Genomic DNA, 19946 nt, shown 5'->3' with positions numbered 1-19946 from the left:
CCCGTTCGATGCGGCGGCCCCAATTTATAATGTTCCATTTTCAATTCACATGGTTTAATAAAATTTATATTCTAACAGCTAAGTTGTACGGGCTTCCGTTTGATGGCTCTAATGGGCCCAGTAGTTAATCCATAAAATACAAATAAAACGCAAGTAAAATATCGTTTGTCTATTTTATGTCTTCACAAAGACTGATAACATTCATCGCCTTCAATGGCGAATAGATTCATGTTTTCAAAAACTTTTGCTTTTTTTCATTATCCGATCATGGGCTACGGATGTGCCCAGTGCATTGCTATTTGTTAGACTGCTATCGCTATGAACTTATTTTTTACATCCGGCTCGGCAAATTTAACAGTTTTCGAATAGGGGGATGTTAAATGAGAAACAGCCGCTTTATTGGACGAGGCTAAGCCCGAATTGAAATGCGCGAGCACAGTTGCGCCCGAGACAATGCAACAAAAATGTTAAGCACTATAAAGGAATCATAAGTACTCATAACTGGTTGCCGCGATCCATTTATGGCGATGTTATCCTATTGTACGACCCTTGGCTCTATGTGCACACTATACCTACACACACATAATAATGTGTCCAATCATTAATTTCGCCGGTAATTGAACAAGTTGCGACGTTTGGCGGCAAAAAGCTGGTGTTTCTTCAAAACCGGTAAGCGCCGATCGGAAAACGCACCGGCGACCGACAACGCACGAATTTATACGTTCATAAAATTCTTTTGTCAAATTTACATCGGAGCTCCAAGTAAAGTGGCCTCGCGACCGGCGGATTCTTTGCCGAAATCATCGCCTACAAGGTTTTTCTGCGTGTTATTACCAGTCCAGAGATATTCCCGCTTTCCAATAACGAGCGAGTGATACTCGAAGCTAAATACGAGAAATCTCCAAATTAGACCCTTTAATGTATGAAAAAAGGTCTTCCGAGAATAATGTACTTAGAATGAGCCACCACAAAGAGAGAAATAAATTGTATGACATTGTAACCGCAGTGAGTTAAAAATTGCTGGTTTAAGTTAAATCAATAAATTCTTAGGGTTACTTAATAGGTTCCATAGATTCTAATGGAGTAAATTTAATACTGAAAAAATGGTTTTTATATTTATTATAGTTTCGCTTATATAATAAGTTATAAGAAACGATAATTTTGCCAAAAAAACCTCTGTTTATGAGCGATGTCATTTAACTTAACTTACCTAACTTAAATATAGGACAAAAATATAGACCCGATTCTTTAACTTAAATGTAACCTAAATTTAAATCCTTAAATTCAATGTACGCCATAAAAATAAAAATAACGTAGGTAGGTAGCACCAATCAAACTCAAAAGAAAGCCACATTCCATTGATAATTACCTGATAAAGAATATCAAATGAAAACGCATTCATCATTTATCTGTTTCTATATCGGCTACTTGGACAGTTCAGTTTTCTATTATTCATTAGTTCATTGTTGAGTGTTAAAAGAATGATGGTGCAGAAGAGACGTATCTTTAACCGCGTGGGTTTATTTAATAATCTTACCAACAGTCGACACTTATATTACATGTACTTTTACTTAACACATGAAGATACATCAATTGTAATTGCTCGACTAATTACAGGCAAACCTAGCATTCTTTGGCGAACAATTCTTATTATATGTTGCGTATAATAGTACGTTTACGTCCGGTGAAAATGCTGCAGTGTAGATTATTCTGCCGCTTCTTCTAAACATGCGCTTTGTAAGCGGTAGTAGATATAATTAGATTTAAGTGATATGACGTCAAAAGTGATACCTTGTATCCAATTTTGAAAATAATTCTATTCTATATAATGAACAAATTTGCCAAAAATTCAATACAAAAATTTTGACAGTTATAAAACTTTTACTAATATTATGCAATACGACAAGGAAGTGCTGAATCGTTACACGTCTTACTATAGATGTCGCTTCTAGGCTACCACCTTCACTCCAGCAAAGGAGTCTTCTACCTAAAACTCATCATCATTTTATCTTGTTTTTGTTTATCCATCACTCCCTAGGCTATAGGTAATCGAGATAATTACCCGCGGCGACTTGTCTAGCCTGTGTTACGCTGATAATAAGAATGTACTCGCACTAGTCCGCTTAGTCATGGATAGCTTCTGGAGACAAAAATGTAAGTAAATAATATTTTTTTGCCCACATTGGACTATCAACAACAAATATCAAGAGCGTAATGTGCAATGAGCAATGTGATATATACAACTGTGATATTTGGATAAGTATCTAAAATGAAATAGGTACATCACAATTATTTTTCATTTCAACTTTTACAAAGCCGTAAAGCTTCCAATGGTCTTAATGCTAAACGTATTCTTAAATGGTCTTGACAGGTGATCGAACAGCACTTTTTCAGAAGAGTCCCTTCTGCGCTCACCATTATTTATTGCTATTCATTGTAGCTTGCCGCGACTACTGCATTGATCTAAAATTCGGTAACCGCCCGTACATTAATAATTACTTCTCAAAATAATGCTAACTGAGATGCACGACCGAGATAAGAGTATAGTCGGCTACCAATAGGCATAGATTAAAAACCGGACAAGTCCTCGAAACTTGTCTTACCCGATTGTGACAGGAGGTGGCTTATGTTTTTCGTGCAGATTTTTATATATTATGCCTAAAAGCTGTGCGAGAATAGAGAGATATGGCTTATGGAAGAGGATACCTTTGCCCTGTAGGTGAAATAGCCCGAGTTACAAAAACAAACTATATGGCTTAATCAATATGTAATAAATAAAGCAATCAAAAATTTACATACATACATATGATCACGTCTATATCCCCGCTAGGGATATAGACGTGATCATATGTATGTATGTAAAGCAATCAAAAATTTTAGAACCTTTGAGATTTTATAGAAGAATTTTCGATATAATGGACTTCAAACTTGAGAGAGAGAGGAGGACGAACATAAACGCGTCAATTTCCCCTATAATTCGATTTGATTGGTTAGCCTGAGAATTTGAAATTGTAATTCGAATTAGTGTTCCAATATTAAAAATGTACAAATATTAAAAGTATCAGCAATGATGCAGTTGACTGCCTACGACCGACACACGTGAGCTGTCAGAATCTGTTAGATTAGAACGAGACAACACACGCGCTCTTGCGCAAGTATTAACTATTTCTTTGCTTGTCAAAACTGATACAGGATTTACGGGCGATCTCAAATCTCATTGTTTGTTGACACGGTGACGTAACAGTTGTCTTACTTAACTGCGACAGTGTGCGAGTATTATGATTAATGATAGCAAGTTTTGTCACGTATGATTGCAACAGTTGGAAAAATCGGTCATGTTAAGTTGCTAATTAAAAATTGAGAGCTCATATTTATTAGTAGTTAAAAACTAACGAGGTAACCGAACTTCGCCTTAAGGAAGAATCGCAAGTTTTCAAGCCTTTCTCTTGATTGACTTTAGCATTCTTCATTTAGGCGATGGGCTAGCAACTTGTCACAAAGCTGAGCGTGAATCAGTCTTTTTTGCTCTGTCTAGCCCGTAAGGGATATAGACGTGACTATATTAATGTTTTTTCACTACCCGACCAAGATAGAAGCATGTCCAAATCTTAGAACTAAACTGCGCCATTGAACGTAAGACCTCCGTGTCATTAGACAAACTCCTTAACCAATGATCCAAGGAGTTCTGCACTAATTCTATTAACATGCAAACTTAATATCAACAATTATAAACGAAAACAGCGGCCACGCCTGCAAAGTATGCAAATTAACTATTGTTAGCGGATATTCAGCTAAGCTTAAGCACTGCTTGTTTAATGTGGTTTTGCTTGTGTTATTTTATTCGTATTAATTTGACCTCTCCAGCGTGCAATTAGGTACATCCTCTCTTTTATTTAAACAATTTCTTTGTACCTTTTTAATTTTGTGTCATTTAAGTGGGATTTTTTTCTCTAAAGGTAAAGAAAAACTAGACTTTTGCTCGGATTTCGGTCTCGAAAGAGTTATTGATGTAATATTGATCTGTATATACACCTGAATTATGGAACTGTGATCTGTGAACTTTATTCTTTAAATAAAAAGAAACATATATTTTTCAAATTTTAGAACCTGTGAAGATAAACCTTGTCGTTTAACAAACTACGCAGAATTTGATTAAACAAATCACTAGTTACTTAACTTAACTGTAAATAACTAGTTAAAAATATCAACAAGTCAATCAGAATTTGTTAAAAACTTTCACCTTAAAGAGATACGTTACAAACAAATTAAACATTGTCTATGCCCCGCAGGCTAAAATGTAACATCAGAATTTAATGCAGAATAGTTTCTATTACCTTCGCATAAAGTTTAAATATGTGCAAATTTCTGCACACTTCATTTGAACTAATTTTTATTTCCGTCTTATATTTCGTTTATAACACAAAGTAAAATAATCTTTGTACCAACAGCCGTAAAGTCAAATTATAAAAGAATTAACAAACTATTTATAACATAAAGGTAATACGAACTTTTACGAAATATCGATTCTATTTTCAAAGAGTTAAAGTTTATTTTCTTATTAGCATATTCGCTACTCCAAATCTGACGATTTCAAACTAGTTATTTTGACGTAAATTAAAATAGTTAAGAGTGTTTTCTTAGAAAACTTTTTATTAATATAATTAAATACTGTTATGTGCTAGCGAGGTGATGTTTGTCCGTTTTTTGTCGGAAGTTTTGCTATTTATTTCTCCAAACTGAACATTCCTGCATTTACTTCCATTTCCCGTAGGAATTTTAGGAATATTCTCTGTTGGTTATCAAGGTACAGCTTCACCTAGTAGTTTCGAAATGGGTATGCTAGAATCTAACACAGGTTGGTTCTAGTAAGTTTAAGTTACAACTTGCACTAGCTGAATCATCTGGTTTGACGTCGTTCCGCCGTAGTCTCTCCTGCGCCTCTCTTCACAGTATTTTATAAGCGTGCGCACGCGCCCCAGAACTTCTCCATTGGTATTCAGCGCTCGCCAAGTACAGTAGCTCGCTATCAGGCGGCTACTTGCTGGATCTCATAACTTTAGCCAAACACACGTTCTCTTAAATATTGTAAAACTAGTGCAATAAACATTCTCGTCATCATATGAATCCTTAAATTTTCTCTCAACACCCTTAACAAGCGTCACTCTCGCTAGCTGCTGTAGAAATGACCTACATGGGGAACACTTAAAATAATTCAGGTGACTAAGTAATCTAAGACTAAGTAATAAAAGTAAAGGTCATCCACGCGTGAAAGAAGTTCAGACAGAACAAAAGTGTGTTGACTTTATCGAGCCAACCAAATAAGATACGTAACTTACGTAATTTAGTGAGAAGGCTTGCATAAAGAGAGTGGCAATGTGAATGGATCTAAGGAAGTATGAAAGGATCATGGCCAGTGAAAAGATGTGTTCTCTGCCTACCCCGTAAAGCAGCGTGGTTCTTTGTATGTATGTCTGCATGTATGTATGACAACAATGTTGACGTTCCCTAAATCTTTCTGTAAATACTTCGTGAAATAAGTGTGTAATTTTTTCCTCTCATCTTCGGAGTGTTTGCCACTTTACGTTTTAAGATCGGGAACAAATATTCTTAGAGAATTCTTTAAAACAACACCACTGAGGGCACTTTTATAATACGTTTGTATTTGAGCTAAGATAATTTCGGTTGATATTTTTCAATCTTTAATTTTGCACATTTACAGTAACTTTGTCGTAAGGCATGACGCAAATGAAACATAGGACTGATAACTACAGCTCCAATCAGAATGACTGATCAGAAAGACTTTTGCTGATGGACTAGTTTGTTGTCATGAAAACAAGTTACCATATAGGTATACTTAGCTGAAAATTCAGCTATAAAGTATAGGTTACATAAAAGCAGATTACCTTTCTGAACATTTCAACATTGTTGCGTTTTTAACACATACCTTTTATTAAAATAATAATTTCAAGTAACTTAACTAGATAACCGAAGAAAAGTTAATCAAAAAATACATTTTGATCTCTACTAGTTAAAAAATAAAATTCAAATCAAAGATTAAGATTACAAAACAAACCGGCCGGTCAATCGCTACGTTACTGATCGAAATCGAACGTCACGTATGTATAAGAATTCGAAATTCAAAAACTATAATGATTGATTGTCAACCAATGACAAACGCGTACCTATTCAAATTATTTCGAATTTGAATGTGGAACGAGTTCTTTTTCCTGCTACGACTGCGTTGTTGCCAGTAACAATTCCATAACCTTTAACAATAAGCAATTATAGATTTACTTAATATGTAATAATATTTTCCTTTTTTTTCAGCGGATATAGGTTGACAAAAAGAGAGTATAAAATGTTAAACAATATTGTTATTATGATCTATTTTATTTTCATATGAAAACTGAAGGGTATGTGAAGATAAAAAGTAACTTAGCATACAAGAGTCAGTTCATACAACTGCAGATTCGTTTAAAAAGCCATATGTTTATCTTATAATTACAGAGACCGGCATGTGTGCGTGCAGGGCGTATGTGGGTGTCTAAGTACGTAATTAAAGTATGGAAATAGTAATATTCGTTTTGAAGTGTTTTCTCTATAAAACAGTCGAGTGGCTGGGAACACTCTTGGTTCGATGACCCCGTGGTTTTTTCCCTTCTGTTATAATAACAGCTCTGTTTACCGAGATGCGTCTGTTATTGGTTCCTTTTTGGGATTCTCGAAATTTCGGCTTTATAAACTGCGGTTTTGACTTAACTATCAAATAGATCAGACGGTTCGGAGAACGAAGTTTTGATAGAACAGGGTTTTCATACTTACATCACTTATATATAGATCATATCTCTATTCTTTATGGGGTAGACTTAGTATTAACTTAAGGTAACTGTAACTACACGGCTTCATGTATATATTTAGGTATTTCTTTTCTCTAAAATGCTGACGCATAACTATACAATTAATTATTTTACTTAATACACATTTTAAGTAGTTTATATAATCGAAAACATACCAGTTCTGTGACAATTTCTCAATTTTACTAATGTAGTCCAACTTAGATAAAAAAAGACAAATTTATTGCGGAGAGGCTTTAGCGGGCGAGCAAAAGTTGCGATTTGACTCGAACAGTTAGTAAACCCATTAATCTTGTCCGATTCGAAACTGTCCGTTTGTTTGAAAAATGTGAACGTCGAAACTGGACCGATGACGTCACAAATGCCTCTGACCAATTAAGTTGTAACTAACAATTGAAGATTCGCTAATATATGGATTACAAAAATACCTTGATATCAAAACTTTAAATAAATAGAGAGCGTGTAGAGATGGCGTAAATTGTCTATGTTATTGTCAGACATCAACTAACGTAAAAGATAAAAATCAAGCACAGCACAATACAATAAACTTTACCGTCTTACCAGCCTATGGTAATTGAAAATAATAATTGAATTTGAATTACGAATACGAAATCAGAATATAATACGTTCCATATCTGAAATTCGCGCGGCAGCGAATCTACGCGCTGTTCTTTTTTAAAGTTGAAATTTGAATTTGGAATCGTGTGTGCTCTATTGTGTAGCAAATGGAATTCTTTGTAATATACGTTGCGTACATTGTTACCTACCTGTCCAGTTTTCGGAGACCGCCATGAAGTATGATTTTAATAGGCGCATAAAGCTCTACGTTATTTAGCCTTATTTTTGGAACGAACTTGACGCAAATTATAGTTTTGCAAAATATTCAATAGAGATCTTTAGCTGATAAATTTTGATCGTCATGCAGGAATTACGTAAATATATCAATTATCGTTACTCAACCGTGTCCTAGAAATAATTGGTGGCAAACCACTAATAAAATGTGAAATCAAAAACTTTCGGTTTGAAGGTTTGCGATATAAAAATTGATATAGATACTCTTTGTACGAAGTCCTTTGTTTATGAAAATTGTAATTTAAAATTACAAAAACAAATAAAACGCCTTGGTTAATTAATAATCATCTCTTTTTATTCCAGCACAAATATTATAATTATTTTAACAAATTTTCTTTACTCGTATTTATTTATTTATTTAAACTTTATTGTACAAAATACAAATGAATAAATTTGAACCGGATTACAAATTGATGCAGGACATACAATTTATGTATGGCCTGTATCAATATAAGTATATCTTCTACTGTCATCAAACTATCTTAAAAACGTTAGTGATGACAAAATCAAATGTCGCGAACAACTGTACTTTATTTTTTTTAAAGTTCATTCATAATTGAATAACGCCTACAACCTATACAACGATTCCTAGAAATCTCGACTCTAACAATAGAACTTTCATTATAATTTTCTGTTTACGCACACACATCCTAAACTATAACATGAAAAGTATGTCTGTATGTATGTGTGTGTGTGTGTGTGTGTGTGTGTGTGTGTGCAATCGGTCAAACGTGACGTGTGTTACGATCACAATTACTTACACCGGAAATTTATGAATTTAAATGAGAAAGTGTTAGGAATTTAATGACAGACTTCGAAGTAAACCAAGCTATGTCTTCCTGGTGCTCAGTTACATTAATATTGTATTCTATTGTCAATGGCAACAGCTATTTATTGTATACAATTGTTTCTGTTTCCTGAATTCCATAAAATTGTACCTACCTTACAGTTATAAACAATACATGCAAATCCTACTACTATTATAAAGGCGAAAGTTTGTATGGATGTTTGTTACTCTTTCACGCAAAAACTACTAAACCGATTACCATGAAATTTGGTATGTAGGTAGCTGAAGACCCAGAATAACACATAGGCTACTTTTTATCCCAGAGTTCCCGCGGGATTGATAGGGTTTCCATGCGGACAAAGTCGCGGGCGGCCTCTAGTAGTTTATAAAAATAAATAAGTATGTTCTCACTTATTTTAGTGAAGATTATACAATTTTCGATTTAAAATGCAAAAGATGTCGCTGTTATTGTTCAAAAACTAGCCAACAACAAAAAATATCTGAATAAAGATTTCAACAAAAATTTTATAGTTTCGCAATACGATGCCAACGTTCATACCTAATTAGGCTACATATGACAGTTACAAGGCGTGGCCTCTTATAATATAAGTACAGTGACATACGGACGCACAGCTAGACGGTAATTCTCCTTTGTATGCTAATACAGAATTATCTAGCAGTCGAAATTGTAATCTCGAAACTTGCTCGGAATTTCTTCATCTGTTGTTTGTAAGTTGCTATGGTCTTTGATGTGGTTTTGTCAGTTATAAAAAAAAAAACTTTTAAAGAAACATCGGCCATGGCTGTTACCTCTTGCCTCTTGTGCTATGCTCTTGTGCCTGTAAAACAATTAATTGTCTTTGGTTTCGAAATCATAATTTTGAAATTCAAAAATCAAATTTCGAATTATGCAACTTGTAAAACAATGAGTCGAGTAATGACAATGATCAGCAATAAGTAGATTAGGCATCGACATTTGGGTTCTGGTGGTGAAATTTTGAAAACCGGTGTGATCGAAATTTTGTGCAATAACATGATGCTATCTGACAAACGCGTGTAGAACGTATTATAATTTATTTTTCGAGGCTTACAATATTTCCTCAATTGTGATCGAAAACTATATCAATAAATAATAGACAATTATTCAATAAATACAATTATTTTTATTTTATGGTAATATAAAGATAAATTTCCTGTTCTACAAGGTCCTCAAAATCCAATCTTCCACTTAATCCTCGAATTCCACGAATTGTTCAAACAATGATATCTGATTATTTCGATTGGCATTCAGAATAAACATCTAAGTTACCGACGAAAGACGTTTCGTTATTATAAACAATGACGTGATAAGTTATGCTTGTGGCTAACCTATGTACTTTGCTTAAATATTTTAATTTAAGTTAGTGCTATGACCTTTTTTCAATTACTTCGCTTCCGTAAGACTTTCTGGAAATAATTCTACTTAGGTTAAATAAATCAGTAACTTCGACTAAAATAAAATATAACAATAAAATATTTTATTAATGTTCCTAGTATTTCTCTTATGTGCGACGCCAGTAACATTTAAATCTATATTCTAAATTCAACCGATTGAAGAATTAATTATTCTATTATATTCAACACACATTTTGCATTACTCAAATGCATTTTAAAGTCGTCTGTCCGTCACACTGGCCTCTGTTGGCAGGAAAATGGCGGGAATTATCACGAAAATGTTGCGTTTTAATATTAAATACCTACACGATTTTAGTATGACATATTGATGACTTAGACTTAGAATTTATGAATTGTTGATTAATTTGCATTTATGTATGTCTACTGCATGTGCAAGAAATGTGTTATAAGATTATACTAATGTTTTTGTGATCTTTTTTAATCATTTGTATGAATTGAATAACTAAAAGTTATGTCAATTTATAATGTTATCCTTTTTCTACATGGAATAAAATGAAACCCGCTTATCATGAACAATAAAAATGGCTTATCAAAATGTTTCATAGCTTCAAGTTAAGCAATTACATTATGAGATCACAATACATACTGCGGAATATTTGAACCGTGAACTTGGAACCTTATGCCTAAGAATTTAAAACAAAGAAGGTTTTTTCAGCTGCCAGCGGCGACACATTATCCTTGTCAACGCACCCGTTCCAATTTCAAATGTTTCCATTTAAATTCAAATCTTAACAGGGCAGGATTAATTTTACGCTTCTTTGAAACTCTATTACGCTGAAATAAAGGGTAATTTGGCTCATTTTGATAGCATAATATGAGTTGACGGTTGTGTTTTGTTACGAGTATATTTCTCAGAAGATACTTTAGGACCTATATAAGTGTTTATAATAACATTTTTGCATTGTTTATATGGAGGTGTCGCGTTTCTTAAGATAACTATGTCGATTCGCGGATATGTGCGTAGGATTTGCTATCAAGAATAACGTGGTAGGTCTAGACATTTCATGGTGGTCCAATTAACAAATGAATTGGATCAAATTTATTTCTTTTTTCTTAAATTTGAAACTGCTTCCTGCTACATCCTTTGTGGATTAGACAGAGCCAACGTTTAGCTGTATGGCTTAATGATGGAATTGCGATTAAGACTGATTCGTCTTTTCTTTAAATCAGCAGTGAATTATAGATTGCTATAAAGTTGACTGTGCAACTAAGTAAAACATTTATGGCAAATAAAAAACTTTGACTTTGACTAAGTGTTAATAAGAATATGTTGTAGGTTTATAAACATTTTCCAGATTTAACGTGTATTCGTTCGTTCGGTTGAGTAATACAAATCATCTTTTCCATATAAAATTAGGTGACTCACTTTGTAATGATTCACAGCTCAGTGAAGCTGTCAACACTTTGTTATACTTAATTTTTTTTTAAATCCATTTTTTTTAAATTTCTAAATGTAAAGATAATGAGAACTCACTAACTTTCCTGTTATTTTTATTTAATTGATTATTTTCTTACACTATCTATGGTTGCCAGTATCTATACAACAAAAAGTTTTTATTATAAAAACATCGTTTTACTAACTAATTCAGATAAAATTTAGAATAAATATGAATTGAAGGCTGAAGGGACCAAAGTGGAGAGAAAAATGGTGAAAAGCGGATCCTGGGCTCCAAAACATTCAACCGAGAAATAGAAAACTAATATTGATTATTTTGTTAACGACAAATGACATCATAATGTGTAATTTCTAAGTATGTCTAAAAGTTAGGATAAGATTGATAGATTTTGTCATAATTTGAAATATGAGACTTATTACGTGAATTAATAAAACAGAACATGTGGGCGCTCCCAGACGCCGATTCTGCATAATGTACTCGCGTCTAGAAATGCAAAGTGATGTCTCGTAAGAAATATACTCGATGAATTCTTTAACAGATTCCTTTGGCATTAGCAACCATGATTATGTTTCATAAACTGTATCATGATCATCGTTTTAAGTAAACATTTATTCAAAGTTATATATGCATACAAATTGCATTATGTAGTATTTACACCTAAATCAATGCCTAGGTATGCAATGTTCAATGTGAGGGAGGGCCTTTTCTGTGCTATGCTCAATTAAAAAAAACATTCTATTCAAAATAATTTAAAACCAAAAAATAGTCATCAACAAAAAAGAAATTAAAAATTCAAATAAAAGAACGAATTCCATATAAGATAACGCTTATTCATTCCACATTTAAAATCAAATTTTCAAATAAAGAACTCGTGGCGGCCGATCGGGCGCGCAAGTTTGAGTGAGATAAAATACACAAGCTAAACATGTAAATCGGACAAAGATAGATAGCTTATTATGATTGACAGCTGAGAACGGTTAGCCTTGAAATATTTGAAACATTATATTATTATAAAGTACACTATCTTCATCGTAGCACAAGAGCTAGACGGACATTTATTATTTAAGATCAGGGCATTTTTTATTTTACACTTATAATGATTGTTTATAGAAATAATGGTTTAAAATAATTACAAATATTCTAAATTTACGTAATATGCTTTAAATAGAATCATTGAATTAAATACAAAAAATAGTATTCGTAATTATTGTAAATAAAAATCACTTTTCTCGTTACACTCATGTTCTTATTCAACTCTTTACAATGCTTGCATCTTAATAATGCTTTCATTGTTCTCAAATTTAATTTATGTAGCCCAACTTTTGAAAAAGGTTTTTAGATATCATAATTAAAACATAATAGAAGTCCACCTAGCTCTCGTGTCAGATCCCTCATTACCCGTATGTATAATGACGGGCCGTCGTCGACGCTAGATGTACATTTTTAGAAACATCCAGTTTCTCCGGAACACGTTTTAAATCATAATTCGAACGTTCGAATTTGGAACATCAACTTTTTTTACTTTTTATTCAAATGTCGAGTTCTTTTTCTATCTAGTTGCCGGTGCTATTACGAAGAGGTTAACAAAATAGTTTTAACTACTGGTTTTCAAATCTGCCGCTTTTTGAATGTCAGTAGTTTAAGATTGATACTCACCGTTCGAAGACAGTTAGCCAATTAGAAGTAGATGAGAAACGATGTAATTACTGTTATTGCATTTTGATATTTAATTGCTTTACATTAAAATATTTTTAATCACTTACCTGCTGTTTTCACTTCACTAAAATTAACAAAATGTGAGTCAAAATATGTGGTAAAAAAATCGAAATAGTTTCTAGACCGGCATTTCTATGTACTTAGAATCTGAATACAAAATAGGACTAATATTATGCTTTAACTACATAGTATACATATATAAAGCAATGGCGCTTCCCGCGTCTCTTCCTGTTCCTGTATGTATGTATCCTCAAATTATGTTTAAAACTCCACAACGGATTTGAATGCAGTTTCTTTTAAAAGATGCAGTGTGATTCAAGAGGAAGTTTTTATACGTATCAATGCTACTTCTGTGCAAAGCCGGGGCGGATCGATGGTTTATTATAACAATTAATACTTTTAAAAAAAGTAAACGCAGAGATGGAAATATTGAAGCAGTGTCCTAAATAATACCTTTTTCTTTGAATTAAACTAGTTTTATTCAAATCATCGGAAATCGTGTTTAATTAAGTTATTTTGAAAGAAATACCCCGCACCTTTTCTATGAAGACGTTATGTTAAGCATGTATATGTATTTTGCTACGTAGAGCTACGAAACTCGTAGAGGCTTCGTAGCGTACATTTTCTTTCTTTTTTTGGATTAAGTTTTCTTATGCTAACATTATGAGTTAAATTAAGATAATTTCTTAATTATTTTTATTTAAGGGACAAATGGATTCCGATGGCAATATAGGCATAACGTTAACATTTTTATTATCGCTTATTCTACGCTTAAATATGTTTGTTCACTAAAGAACAATATTAAGCCTCACGACAATTACATATTACCATTATTTTTCGACAAGGTAATCAAAGTTGTTTGTAATATCATTAGAAACGTGACAAAAAATGTGTTTAATTTATTTTCGAATAAGTTGCTGTTGCGTGACGAATGAAAGGTTACCGATATCGATTTTAACTAGGTCAAATGCAGATATTTATCATACTGAGAAAACTAGATAATCAATTAGAATTAATTAGGCATTAACTTTTGCGCGGCATTCGCTTCAACGAAAATTTCCTGATTCTAAGTAACTTATTTTACTCCTAAAGATTTTGTCTATTTATGTACCAGTTTTGAATTTGTTTGTTGCAAACAAAAATACACAAATTTTCTCTTTATTACATTTGCATGTATCAAAATTACATATTAGAATATTATATTAACAGTTCTTTAACTTTCCTTGATCTGTGACAAATTATTCAAATAGAAGCCATCGTTCGACATTTAAATATTCGATTCGGACGCTAATCGTTTTTATTGGTGACTTTACGGCCTATAATCATTACATGTGGAAAACGAGCGCATTGAGTTAACATATTATTCTACTTTGTTTGTCATGTGTTCCTTTTTTAAAATAATTATTTTACAAGGAATTGATAACTTATTTACATAATTAATTATGGACTTGAATTATTTGGTGTCCATGTCACTAGAATTGTACCTATCACTAAAACGCTACTGCTTTAAATACTTTACGATTTTCAGTTTTTTATTTTTTATTTCAGTTTGCATTTGTAATTTTAAAACAATAAAATCCGAATTACGTAAGAAAAGGCTACTTATCCAATCTTTTTATAAGATAAATAAAAAAATGTATGACTTAACGCACAAAAGATACCACTAAACCCGATGAGAAAGGGTTTTTGGAAATCCCTGAAGAGGAAAGCTTTGAGCTTCGCTAACATCAATCATTAGGCATTAGATACTCATATAAAACCTTTGCATTGCTGAGTGATTGACAGACATACAACATACAACTGATACTACATGACGTAAGAAGCTTTTTGGCACGATGGTAGGAAATATAATGGGTACTAAGAGATAGTATCCCGAAATTCTATAAAAGTGTTTGTTCTTTAATTTATCGAAATTAAAAAGAAAAGCGTATTCGATTAAAAAATACCTTAAAGTTTAGTCGGCTCCATGGCTTCAGAACATAATTTAATTAGATCGAGTTAAAAGCGTGGGTGTACAGAGTCTTATCTGTTTTCCATATGTTGAGATTATTTCCAAACAGCAAGTTCCTAACACAATTTATTCTCGCCCGCGGCCATGTTTTTGTATAATTTTTATAATAACTACGCAACACATGTAGGCTTTAAGGGAATTATAGTGTATTTTATATTTTTATAATTCGGTATTACTAGACTTTTGCCCGGGGCTTCGCTTCCGTGAGAATTTATTTAATTTTATCTTTTACATACTACATACATATATATATGTATGTAGTATGTAAAAGATTAGCTCGCAGCTCCTACGGCGTGTAAAGTACATACGCTATGCTCTTCTCCTCATTCCCCTATCAGTTTTGACGTGAAAGACGGATAAACAAACACACATTCACATTTATAATATTAGCATGGATTTCTTCTACTCTATTCTCTCATTTTTCTAGCGACTAGAAACCCCTTACTATTTCTGAATTGAACAGTGGTAAGTAATCGAGTCTTATGACTATTGGCTCTGTCTATCGTTAAGGATAAAATGTGTAATGTGTGTGTGAAAAAAGGTACAAACATCTTTTTTGTCCGTCACCTAATATATCAGGAATTACATAACCTATCCTACACATAAGAAATCGAGAATTGATGACTGAATCATTCTTATATGGATAACAGACGCCAGTTAGCTATAATCCAAGGCTAAAACTTAACATTAAACAGTATTATTTGAGAACAAATGGACAGACAGACCCTTAATAAGATTAGAATACTATACATTATCCTTAACACGTACAAAAGTAAATCAATTGACGGCCATATTCGAATCCTGCCATTTACGAGAACAATATCCAATAATATTGCACAATTGAATTTACACGCGGGAATTTTATTAATATCTAACAAGTTTTATGGTGGGCGTGATGGTAGTGGGGGTAGAAATCAGCGTTGTATGCAAATTGTCATCTATACCAGTTTTAATAAAAGTAAAATAATGGGCCACGTTTTAACTGTAAGGTTTAATGATTAAATTGAGATACAAATAGTGACAGGTTGCTATATTATAGCTTAAAAGCATAATCCCAATTTTATTAGATTTTCCTTGGGCGACTTTTACTATTTTCACGAGAAAACAGCTGCTTGATGACACACACTTTGTTCTCCCTCGCTACCAGGCCTACATAGAAGAATTTTGCAGAACTTGATCCAGAAAAACACTTAAATTTCAGATTCTCCTTTCTCCTGTCACTTTCTCAGAATCGCAAAGTCGGGTTCGAATCCTGGCCAGGGAGAAATAAAGGATTAACTTTTGATACGCTTGGGTATTCAGTGTTTGTCTTAATAAAAGTACTTATTAAAAAAAATAACACCGTTGACTAACTCAATGATACTTTATTTTAGAATATGTCTCTCTCTCTCTCAATAAATATATGTAGGTACGTATATACAAGTCTTCCACTTACTGTGGGGTTAGCTCAATATTTTAAAACATTTAGGGTTTGTTTTATATCAAAACTAGAAATGGTTTATTTTCTGCAATGCTATACAAGGCGATTTATATTGTCACTTATATCGATGACAAAGGCCTTTTTTTGTGCTTATCACAAAACCTTTGTCTTAGCCGAAACAAAGCCTAAACTGTTTCAAAATTGTAATCTCAAATTAAATCTGACTTTAATTATTGCACAAAATCGACCTTTAACACCTTTAAAGCCTTCGATTACCGCTTTAATTCTTAAACAATGAAAAGTTAATACGATTTTTATTTGTCAGACCTACCTAGTTCTCATTGAGCCGAATTCCTTCTACCTTTCAAGGTCTAATTATATTAAATTCGCTAATCTGCATTAAGTATATTAATTAGAATAAATTCCAGTCGGCGCCTTTCATTTCTATTGTTAAATGGCCGGTGATCTAAGTTCAAGTTTAAATAATTAAGCATTTAATCTTACTTATTTACTTACTTAGCACACACTATTTTCACTTCCTGTCTTTTATAGACTATTGGCTCTGTCTACCCCGCAAGGAATATAGACGTGATAATATGAATGTTTGCATTATTAATCTCAAGATAAAAATATCTTCTCATAACTTGTGGCATAAGTCCAGTGTACTAAGATATAGACTTTACTAAGTTCAGATCAGTCTTATTTCAGTTCACCAGTCCCTCACAATATTTTAAATTACATTGTCATAAAATACTTATATGTAAGACTGTGGTGAAAGTAAAGAAAAACAGAGCAGTCTTCAAAAACTGATAGGCCACGTTTAGCTGTTAGGGTTAAGCAGTCAAATTAATATACATGACACAAATCAATTTTTGGTACATGACATCATGATATGAACCTGTGCATCACGCTTTTTATTCGGTCACATTAATCGTTCGACTACCGACCTTCCTGAATTTCTTTTTGACTATATTTATTTGGTAGGGTATAAAATTTCGTCAGCCATTTTTAATGAGCTAAAAAGAATTTAAAATCTAACAAAACCAGTCGTACAATCTTTTGAATTCAAACGTCAACCACGCCTAGCCCCTCACTAGGAAATTTGACATCGATTGTTGATTAGTGATGTGACATATGGACACTATCGATATGTCTATCGTTAACAACGCATAATTCAAATTGTTTTCGCGTGACTCGCCAGCCAGTAGCAATTTAATTGATTTTGTAAATTGACATGGCATTTTTAATATTTATTTATTAAATTTGAAATAAGAATTTGTTTTTTTTTTATGTAAATTTTTCTGTTTTTTTAAAATCCAATATTGGTTGATAGAAAATTAACCTAAAAAACCAAAAAGTAGGTAAGTTTGTAAACAGGAACATAGTAGATTAAAAAAATATGTCAAAATTTAATAAGATACTGATATTATACCACATGCAATAAAAAACTTTTCAGAAAGATATTTTTTTTTATAACTTTTTACGCGGTTTTGTTTTCGGAAGAGTTAAAAAGAACTCTTTCTATGGATATTGTAGGAAAGGAGTAAAGGGCCAAAACCACCAAATAACGTAACAAACTTTTCTATTACTTCACAAGTTGTATTCGGAAAAGGAATCCAAGGGAAATATGACAAAACTGTTTCTTAAAATTTTTAATGTATAAATTTTTAAGCACAACCCAATAAATTGATATTAGTACCGTAGCTAAGTTACTATTTTAATAACAAACACCCACATGTAACGAGTTTAACATACTCCGCTTCGGGTTTTTTATATACAATTTACTTCGCCACGATTCACGGAAATGTACATATGCTCTTATTTTATTAGATCATTCATAATGTCAAAAGCAGCCAGATGGTGACATCAAAACGTATTCAATGCAAAATATCATTGCTTGTAAAAAATAGCGTAAAAACTAAAACCTGTAATGGTCGATTCTCAGAAATGTTTATAAAATAATTCTGTGACAATAATTACTAATTTTAAATATTAATTAAGAAACTCATTCTAATCATATTTCTAGTTTTCAATTCATCATGTTACATGTAACTAGCCGTAAAAAATTACGAAAACAAATATAACATTGAAAAAAAAAATGCCTGTTCATGAGTATTATCTACAGCAATAAATTTTAAAATACAACGTGTTCCAAATTCAAATATCGAGACGTTCTGATTCACGCTAAGTAGAGTTCGATAGTCATTGTAACCGCTGGCGAAGGCCGCACCAACGTATTAGTTTTTAATAAGTAATTGTACACCAAACCAAGTTACTAATTTCGACATGAATACCACGTTATTTTTTTCTCTCGCCTCGCTCGGAGCAATCTCGTTTTCTCGAAAATAGATCTAATATGTTGAATATAATTAATTTTATGCCGACTAGTTTGATCGATGCGTGTTACTTTACGTTCCTTTATAAAGTATCATTATTTTTAAATTACAGTGTATTACGTCAGTTCGTGTGGAAAACGGAACAGATTTTTTTATCCTTGTAAATTATTTACTTGAATTTAGGATGTTTTGTAATTTTTTGTCTAGTATTTCATTATTAGTATTAAATTTAATTTCACGTTTGGAATCTATAGATACTATAGCAATTGAATAATTACTTAGTTCTTAACTAAGATCGAATAATAATTTTTTTTTTTACTACAAAACAATACCCAGATATCTTCTGGACTACAGAACAATATGTCTATTAAAACATCATAAAACTGTTTAAACATTTTTCACCTATTTACTTATACAAAAGTCTCTATAAACTAAGTTTGAACTGAGCTGTAGATTGTTAGAACTTAAAAACTAAGTCTCATGCCTTAACTTATATTTTTTTGTTTCAGATGATTTTCAATCACCTTGCTGATTTTGAAGACTGACTAAATTATAAGCCGATAAAGAGATGATCTACCAATGAAGATTCCCCGGTAAATATCTGTCGATTATACAAACACACATACAATCTCGTCTTTATCCCGCACAGGGTGGACAGAGCCAACAGTCTCGAAAAGATTGCAAGGCGACGTGCAGCTATATGGGTCAACTAGAGGACGCCAGCGTGTAACTGAAAATTCCGTTAATTCCCTTTCCCGCGGGAATTCCGGGATTCTCTTTATGCACCCCTAAACCACATAAGAACTCTACATGCCAAGTCTCTAGACCTAACGGTTTGGGCGCTGTAACTAGTCTGCCAGTCAATAACAGCTGAGATATATATATAATTAAAATAAAGATGATAATGGAATCAAGATCGATGATAGATATAATTTTAGATATACATACATATAGTCATGTCTGTTTTCCTTGCGGGGTAGACAGAGCCAACAGTCTTCAAAAGACCTAAAGTCCACGTTCAGCTTTACGACTTTATAATTTAAGATATCATTTTAAATATACATAGATCGATTATAGATATATGTATAATTTTTTTAACATTTCCAAACAATGAAGTG

At 32.6% G+C, this 19946-nt stretch overlaps 1 protein-coding gene across 1 annotated transcript in view; it reads left to right on the top strand.

The window, feature by feature from the left end:
• LOC106138037 (uncharacterized) overlaps positions 1-19946 on the top strand; it is an 83504-nt gene that overhangs the window by 29118 nt on the left and 34440 nt on the right. Inside the window, exon 2 of the mRNA XM_060951643.1 lies at positions 19338-19421. The gene's annotated coding sequence lies outside the window, so the exon portion shown is untranslated. The remainder of the gene's footprint in view (positions 1-19337; positions 19422-19946) is intronic.

This window comes from Amyelois transitella, chromosome 25 (assembly GCF_032362555.1).
Source record: "Amyelois transitella isolate CPQ chromosome 25, ilAmyTran1.1, whole genome shotgun sequence".
Lineage (NCBI taxonomy): Eukaryota > Metazoa > Arthropoda > Insecta > Lepidoptera > Pyralidae > Amyelois > Amyelois transitella.
The sequence above is the reverse complement of the archived record's forward strand: the minus strand, read 5'-3'. Positions and strand labels throughout refer to the sequence as shown.